This window comes from Molossus molossus, unplaced genomic scaffold (genome assembly GCF_014108415.1).
Source record: "Molossus molossus isolate mMolMol1 unplaced genomic scaffold, mMolMol1.p scaffold_m16_p_2, whole genome shotgun sequence".
NCBI lineage: Eukaryota > Metazoa > Chordata > Mammalia > Chiroptera > Molossidae > Molossus > Molossus molossus.
In genome coordinates, this window is record NW_023425355.1 from 6036193 (window position 1) to 6045111 (window position 8919).

An 8919-nucleotide genomic window follows, 5' to 3' on the forward strand; every position below is an offset into this window, starting at 1 on the left:
AATGGCCGCCATCAACAAATCATCAAACAAGTGTTGGCGAGGGTGTGGAGAAAAGGGGACTCTAGTACACTGCTGGTGGGAATGCAGACTGGTGCAGCCACTATGGAAAACAATATGGTGTCACCTCAAAAAATTAAAAATTGATCTCCCATTTGACCCAGTGATCCCACTTCTAGGAATATACCCTACGAAGCATAAAACACCAATCAGAAAGAATATATGTACCCCCATCTTTGTAGCAGCACTATTTACAATCGCTAAGATCTGGAAACAGCCCAAGTGCCCATCAGTAGACGAATGGATTAAAAAGCTGTGGTACATATACACAATGGAGTACTACGCAGCGGTAAGAAAGAAAGATCTCTTATCCTTTGAGACGACATGGAGGGACCTGGAAAGTATCATCCTAAGTGAAACAAGCCAAACAGAGAAAGACAAATTTCATATGATCTCACTGATTTGTGGAATATAATGAACATAACAGTTTGAGGACAATCCCCTAAGGAGTGGGGAGGTGAGAGAGGGATGAACCACAGAACTTATATGCATGTATGCATGAACAGTGGACATGGACAACAATCTGGGGAAGGGGCAGGGAGGGAAAGGGGAGGGGGGAATCAGTGGGGGAAAAAAGGAGAATCATTTGTAACAAAAATTAATCAATAAAAAAAAAAAGAAAGAAAGAACATGAAATAGCTGGGACAGAAATTACAAATAGGAACAAAGAGGTGAATAAATTAGGCAAAGTAAGGCAGTATTCCCAAATTCATAGTTCATGAGATTATATTTTTCAATGATAAGCAATAGGAAGCAACCAAGATGATCTGAGAAGATGAGATGAAATTGGCATGCTCCATGAATAAACTGTTTGTACTTTGGATAGCTGTAACAATAAAATATTCATAAGTCTATTAAATATTTTCTGTTTTCCCAAGGTCCACAGCTCATACTAAATAGGTAATAAGAAAATAAACTGTTTCTTGGTTTGTTTGTTTATGTCGGTAAGACTTTTTCTAAATCTATCACTATATTGCTTTGGAAAGCCTATAGAAGGCAAAACAAACAAACTAAAACCATTGTGCTGAATGTTATGACCACCACAGTGTAATCTGGGAAAATTTTTCTGATACCAGATTACTAAATGAATTCCAAGAATGTGGGCATTTTTTCTCTTCTCACTTAAAGAGTCATGGTACCTTTTTCAGGCCAGGCAAATGCTCAAATCTTTTCATGGACACTCCTAGAAGGACAGCTGAGGATTGAAAAGTATGAAAAGGGTTCTCTCATACAATGGAAAGCTTCCTAACAAGTGCCTTAGCTTATTTTACTTTGTCTGTGCTCAGGGCATTGTCCTTCAGAAATGAGAACTGGTCGTTCTGATTTTAGAACAATGGAGGAAGATCTCTGTTGCTTCTCCTCAAGGACCTTATCAAGATAGATTCTTTAGGCAAAGATAAGCCTTTGCTGACTGTTTGACTATTGTGCTACTGACAATGACAGAGTAAAATAAACAAAGTAGTAAAACTCATCAATTAAAAATGTGATAAACTACCACCTGCTTTTCTATTGCTATGAGTTCTTTAATTTAACAAATATTATTGAGTGCCCACTATGTGCTAAGAACTGGAGATATAGTGGTGAGCAAGACAGGGCTACAGACCTCATGGAACTAATTCTATTAGCAGAGTCCTATTAATCACAAAAACATGTAATTGTGTCAAATGCAAAGAGGAACAGTGGAAACAAAATTTATTTTATTTGTTTACAAAGTTGACTAGAAAATAAATTCCTTAAAATAAAATCATAAGTAACATTGGTTTCCATTAAAGAAATAAATTATAAAAGGAAATCATAGAGTAGGAAACTTACCAAATAATGGATTAATACTGTTGTATCCCTTTACATACAGGATAGTATTATACAAAAGTAATACTAGGATCTGTTGTGGTGGGAGGGTATTTGGCATGTGTTATCTAATTCCTGGATCTTCCCTTACCCTTTATTTTATTTATCTGCTTTCCCAAATCATAAGACTCCCTTCCATGCCTGGTGAGCCCCTGACTCTACATTTTGATCACATGCTCACCGAGGGTAGTACTTATTTTTATTTCACAGGATAGTGTTTCTTACGTGTGCCCATACCAAAAAGGAGGAAGAAAGAAGAGTAAACCCTGGAAATCTTTCTACTTATATCTATCATCACAGTAATTCAAATGACATTTGTATTTACACAATGATTACTCTGATGCAGTGACTCTCAACTTTGGCTACACATTGGAATCAGCTGGGGAATTTTACAAAATACTGATATCTAAGACCCATTCCTAAAGATTTCAATTTAATTCGTCTGAGGTAATATCTGGGCATTGGGGTTTTTTTAAGTCTTCCAGATGATTTTAAAGTATAATAAAAACTGATAAACTCTAGTTTATCTATTTGATTAATTTGACACTATTTGATTAATAGTACTTCCTGTATTCATAAAGTTAAGAATTTACCCTGAAGTAATTGGAACCAAATCAACCTTTGAAGATCCTTCAACAAGCCACAGCATAGATATATGTCCCAAGATAGTGTAAGAAGTATACTTTTCTTCCTAGTACCTAAAAGATATAAAATGTTTATCAAGCCTTTGGAAAAATAAAGTGCTGCCCTGGCCGGTTTGGTTCAGCAGTTAGAGCGTCGGCCTGCGGTCCTGAGAGACCCGGGTTCGGTTCCCGCTAAGGGCGCCTGCCTCGGTTGCAGTTTGTCCCCCCCGGCCCTGGTCGGTTGTGCGGGTGGCAGCCACTCGATGTGTTCCTTTCACATCGATGTTTCTCTCTCTCTCTCCGTTCCTCTCTCTCCCTCCCACTCTACCTGAACAAAACAAAAAAAAAATGGAAAAATGTCCTCGGGTGAGGACAAAGAAAATAAATAAATAAAGTGCTCTTGAAAATACTTTTTTTATATTTCTGTGATATATAACTCTCACTTTGAGAGACTATAACAATTAAATGTAGACAACAGGTGGAAATATCGTTAACTGCAAGGCTCTGAGATATTTCCTTGCAATGGCTTCCAAAGTAAAGATGGGAAAGAACTGTGTTTGAGTTGTGCACTCCATGCATACTGAAGAAAGCAGCATCTACTGTTGGAAACACAATACCAATATGGTTCCGTTGAGCCAGTTTTGACCCAGTTAGCTGGATATTTACATCTATCTGTTCATGACTATTCTTCAGTAGTATGCCAGCCAAGAACATTCTTACAAAGTAGAAAACTGATAAATTTAATATTACCACTCTTTATCTAGGTGAAAGTGACCAAATCAATCAAGAAAATGCACTTGGTAGTGACCTCTGCAACTCTGGGCATTCTGGTGATTTCTTTTAAGTCTGTCTTGGTTGTTTTTTTCACCTGCTGTGTCCTTCCCCCAATTTCACCCTATTGCTACATCTTCCTAGTTGTTCCATTCTCTATGGGTGGAGGCCTGATTTCACTATTTTGTCACCAGGATATTTCTCCATTTCTAAGGATGCTTTAATTTCCCAACTCCCCAGTCATGAGGTTGACTATCACAGCTTGCTAAAATAGCCATTAGGAAGAAAACTTAATAAGGACTTTCAAAATGTGATCAAGGTCATGAGACCATGATCTTTGAAGCAGGCTAATGGAACTGGAATTATAGATTATAGAGAACAAAGGGCTGGGAGAAGGAATATTAATGAAAGGGGCATCCTTGCTAGCAGTTGTGGGAGCTATGCTAAAAAGTATCTGACAATTTTCTGTTAATACTTTAATGGGCTTAAGCTGCCACAGGAAAGATATACTATGTTGGTATTTAAGGAGCTAATAAAAGTGATATTAAAAGACAGAATTAAAAACGATCTCTCCTCTTTCTGCTTCTGGACTATTTAGTATAGGTAACATGGCACTTATTATATGCAGCCTAGAAGTCTAGTTAGTTGCTTTGGGTCTAGGTCCCACACCGGATTCTAGGTTCCCTGCAAGCAAGAATATTTTGTACTCAGGTTTGTACTTCTGGCAGCAGCTCAGGGTCAGGCACATAATGACACTCAGCAACTGAATGAATGAGTATAGAACAAAATAATACATTTGAGCCCTGGCCAGTTTGGCTCAGCGGTTAGAGTGTCGGCCTGCGGTCCGGAGAGACCCAGGTTCGGTTCCCGCTAAGGGCACGTACTTCGGTTGCAGTTTGTCCCCGGCCCTGGTTGGTCGTGCGGGTGGCAGCCACTCGATGTGTCCCTTCATGTCGATGTTTCTCTCTCTCTCTCCCTCCCACTCTATCTGTACAAAAAATGGAAAAATATCCTCCGGTGAGGATTAAAAAAAATAAAAATAAAAAAAAAAAAAAATAATACATTTGAGTAGTGATTAGTTTTCAAAACGAGAAAGGTTTTTTGAGAAAAAATCTAGAGTCTTACTTCTTAGAATGTAAGACCTGTAAATTTTAGAGGCAGGTTTGCTTCTTATTTGAGCACTAGAAAGAATGTGAATGAAATAACAAGATCTTAAAACGTTCATTCATTCATTTAACAAATGTTTACTGAGCTCCTCATAGCTTCCAAGCAGTGTTCTAGGCATTTGTGATATATATATATATATAAAAAAAACCATAATATATAAAATTCCTCCATCAGGTTGCTCACATTCTAGCAAACAAAAAAAAAGTAAGTTATATTTATGTTTCCCATTCTTATCTGCCCTTTGCTAGAATATCTGGGATATTTAAGCCCAGGTTTATGGACTTGGGTGATAAAGCCAGATGATGACGAAGAGTTGGAAGAATTTTGAGGACTGAGAAAAGATGATCAACATAGAATGTTTAGTGTAAATTTAAAGATAAATCTGAGATACTAAATCAATGAGAAAAAGTTTTTATTAATCCAACTATAAACTATACAAAACCTCAACAAGAAATTTGACTATGAAGATAAAGAGAAGAGAGTCACATAATGAGGCACCTGAAAGAAGAAGGAAAGTTTACTTAGTACCTCTAAGATTAAGGATACTATAGTAGAAAGTATAAGAATAAGAGCAGAATTAAGTTTAGAACATTTATATGTGGCATACTCATGAGGGAATATTATTTGTGTTCATTTCTATATTTCTGTTTCAGCTGAGCTTGGTCAGCTTTTGCCACTTCTGCTTTGCTCCCAAACCAGTGGAATGGAAGAATTTGGTTTGCTCAAGGGTTCTCAATCTCTGTGGTCAGTGAAAGCCCATGACCTAACAGGACACACAGCTATTCTTGGCTGAATCGGGAAATGCCTCAGAACAGAACATAGAGGAGTTCCACTTCTGCATTCCAGTCCCTGAAGAATAGGTCTAGGTATGTGAAAGGTGATAGCTGTGCAAAGGACTTATGGAATGCACCAAGGAATGTTTGCTCACTCTCCACTTGAATTAACCTAGATGTGCAATCCAAAGGAGCACAAACTTGGAATCACACAGAACAGGGTAAGATTCCTGGTTCTACTATGTGTGACCCTGAGCAAATTACTTAACTTCAGAGCCTGTATTTCACCTATAGAGTGATGATAACAACTGATAGAGTTGGAATAATGCATGTAAAATACTTTTTATCTCTAAGAACAGAGCATGAACCTTTCCCATCCAGAGAACTCCTTTACAGGTTACTAGATATTCTGCTTCCCACAGAAAGGGTTTATGTATACAATTTCTGCTGACCTTGCTTGCTACTCTGACAAAGTTATCAAATCATTATTTAAATGTGAATTGTTTATTTTTTAAATTACATATATTTTTTATTTTTTTAACTCTATTTATTTTTTTATTAATTTATTTTTGTTACAGATGTTTCTCCTTCTTTTCCCCATTGACACCCTTCTCCCCATACCCTCCACCCCACCCCGTCCCCAGCTTTGTTGTTCATGTTAATTGGTTACGCGTACATGCATATAAGTTCTGTGGTTTATCTCTTGTCTCCCCACCACCCCCTCCTCTGACGGTTGTCAGTCTGTACCCTACTTCCACGTCTCTGGGTCTACCCTGTTCTTCAGACTGTTATGTTCATTATATTTCACAAATAGGTGAGATCATGTGATATTTGTCTTTCTCTGCTTGGCTTGTTTCGCTTAGGATAATACTCTCCAGGTCCCTATATGCCATCACAAAGGATAAGAGATCTTTCTTTCTTACAGCTGCATAGTACTCCATTGTGTATATGTACCACCACTTTTTTATCCATTCGTCTACTGATGGACACTTGGGCTGTTTCCAGATCTTAGCTACTGTAAACAGTGCTGCTCTGAAAATGGGGGTACAGATATTCATTCTGATTGGTGTTTCAGGCTTCTTAGGGTATATTCCTAGAAGTGGGATCACTGGGTCAAATGACAGTTCAATTTTTAACTTTTTGTGGTAATACCAGTGTTTTCCATAGTGGCTGCACCAGTCTGCATTCCCACCAGCAGTGTACTAGAGTCCCCTTTTCTCCACACCCTCGCCAACACTCATTGTTTGATGATTTATTGATGGCGGCCATTCTGACAGGTGTGAGGTGATACCTCATTGTTGTTTTAATTTGCATTTCTTTGATGATTAGTGATGTTGAGCATTTCTTCGTATGTCTCTTGACTATTTGTATGTCCTGTTTGGAGACGTGTCTATTTAGTTCCTCTGCCCATTTTTTAATTGGGTTCTTTGTCTTCTTTTTGTTGAGTTGTATGAGTACTCTATATATTTTGGAAATTAACCCCTTATGTGATATATCACTGGCAATTATGGTCATCCATATAGTGGGTTCCCTTTCCATTTTGATGGTTGTTTCTTTTGTTGTGCAGAAGCTTTTTAGTTTGATGTAGTCCCATATGTTCAGTTTTCTCCTTTGTTTCTGTTGCCTTAGGTGATGTATCAGTGAAAATTCTGCTGCGTATGATGTTAGAAATTTTGTTGCTTACCTTTTCTTCTAGGGTTTTTACGGATTCACAGGTCACATTTAAGAATTTTATCCATTTTGAGTTTATTCTTGTGTATGGTGTAAGTTGATGGTCTAGTTTCATTTTTTGCATGTAGCTGTCCAATTTTCCCAGCACCATTTATTAAAGAAGCTGTCTTTATTCCATTGTATACTCTTCCCCCTTTGTCAAATATTAATTGAGCATAATGTCTTGGGTCCATTTCTGGGGTTCTCTGTTCTGTTCCACTGGTCTATATGCTTGTTCTTGTGCCAATGCCAGGCTGTTTTTATTACAGTAGCTTTAGTATAACCTGATATTTGGTATTGTGATCTCACCTACTTTGTCTTTCCTTTTCAAGATTGCTGTGGCTATTTGGGGTCTTTTTTGGGTACATGTGAAGTTTTGAAGTATTTGTTCTAGTTCTGTGAAATATGTCATTGTTATTTTGATGGGGACTGCATTGAATCTATAGTTTGCTTTGGGTAATATAGACATTTTAATGATGTTAATTCTTCCAATTCATGAACAAGGTATGTGCTTCTACTTTTTTATATCTTCCTTTATTTCTTTTTTCAATGTCCAGTAGTTTTCTGCAAATAGGTCCTTTACTTCTTGGTTAAGTTTATTCCTAGGTATCTTAATTTTTTTGCCACAATGGTAAATGGAATTGTTTGTTTAGTTTCTCTTTCTGTGAGTTCATCATTGGTTCATAAGAATGCCATCTATTTCTTGACGTTAGTTTTGTATCCTGCTACTTTGCCAAATTCATTTATTAAGTCTAGTAGATTTTTGATAGAGTCTTTGGAGTTTTCTATGTATAATATCATGTCATCTGCGAATAATGACAGTTTCACTTCCTCCTTTCCAATTTGGATCCCTTTTATTTTTTCTTCATGTCTGATTGCTATAGCTAAGACTCAAACTTTATTTTTGTTTTTGACACTATAACTGATATCTTCATCCCCTCCCTTTGTCCACCTATACCCAGCCTCTGTTCCCCTTTCCTCTGACCATCACCACACTGTTGTCTGTGCCTATGAGTTACACATATATGTTCTTTGGCTAATCCTTTCACCTTCTTTCACTTAGTCCCCCCCCTCCCCTCTCCTCTGACAGCTTTCAGTCTTTTCCATGCATCCATGCCTATGTTTCTATTTTGTTCATACTATTCTACATATAAGTGAGATCATGTGGAATTTGTCTTTCTCTGACTGGCTTATTTCTGGGTTCTCTTCTGTTCCATTGATGTGTATGCCTGTTCTTATGCCAGTACCAGGCTGTTTTGATTACAGTGGTCTTAGAGTATAGTTTGTTATTCAGTGTTGTGATACCTCCAGCTTAGTTCTTCTTTCTCAAGATTTTTGAGGTTATTCAGGGTCTTTTTGAGTTACATATAAATTTTTGTAATATTTTTTCTAGATTTGTGAAATATGCCATTGGTGTTTTAATAAGAATTGTGTTGACTCTTTAGACTGCTTTGGCTAGTATGAACATTTTAATGATGTTAATTCTTCCAATCCATGAACACAGTACATACTTCCACATATTTGTATCTTCTTTGATTTCTTTCTACTATGTCCTTTAGTTTTCTGAGTACAGGTCTTTTACCTCCTTGGTTAAATGTATTCCTAAGTACCTTATTTTTTTGTTGTTGTTGCAATAGTAAATAGGATTGTTTTCTTAGTTACTCTTTCTGATAGTTTATTATTGGTGTATAAAAATGCCACCAGTCTTGGCCAGTGTGGCTCAGTTGGTTGGGTGTTGTCCCATGCGCCTAAAGTTTGCCCATTTGATAACTTGTCAGGGCATATACTCATATTGTGGGCTCAATCCCTAGTAGGGGGCATGCAGGAGTCAACCAATAGATGTTTTGCTCTCACATAGATGTTTCTCTCTCTCACCCTCACCATTTTTTTCTCTCTAAAAATCAATTTTAAAGTTTGTTTTTTTTTTAATCCTCACCCGAGGACATTTTTCCATTTTTTGTTCAGATAGA